The sequence below is a fragment of the Glossina fuscipes genome, unplaced genomic scaffold (genome assembly GCF_014805625.2).
Source record: "Glossina fuscipes isolate IAEA_lab_2018 unplaced genomic scaffold, Yale_Gfus_2 60, whole genome shotgun sequence".
Lineage (NCBI taxonomy): Eukaryota > Metazoa > Arthropoda > Insecta > Diptera > Glossinidae > Glossina > Glossina fuscipes.
The window spans coordinates 4027417-4027790 of NW_023998432.1; positions in this window are offsets into that span (position 1 = coordinate 4027417).

The window sequence follows — 374 nt, forward strand, 5'->3', positions numbered from 1 at the left end:
AAAAACAAAAAGAAAAAAGAAACTAAATAAATATTTAAAGTCATTGACTTGACTTAATTTCAATTAGAGCAGGAAAGTAGAGAAAGCAACGATTACTTCATAGCAATTAACTTAACTTACAAATGACAGTAAAAAGGACACTTTCTACGAGTTAAGCCACTTGAAAGTAATTAGTTCTTTGCGAAGGGGCTATCTTAAGCGAAATGAAAAAAGGAATTGGGGAAGACGAAGACAAGGGAAAAAAAAAGAAAAGGACATTAAATATATAAATTTAGCTTCTTTTAAATTTTTTCTTTCTTCTGTATCTAGATTTTATTCGCCAATAAGGGGCGAAAATTCATATTTCGGCTGGAAATGTGGCAAATACATTTTTA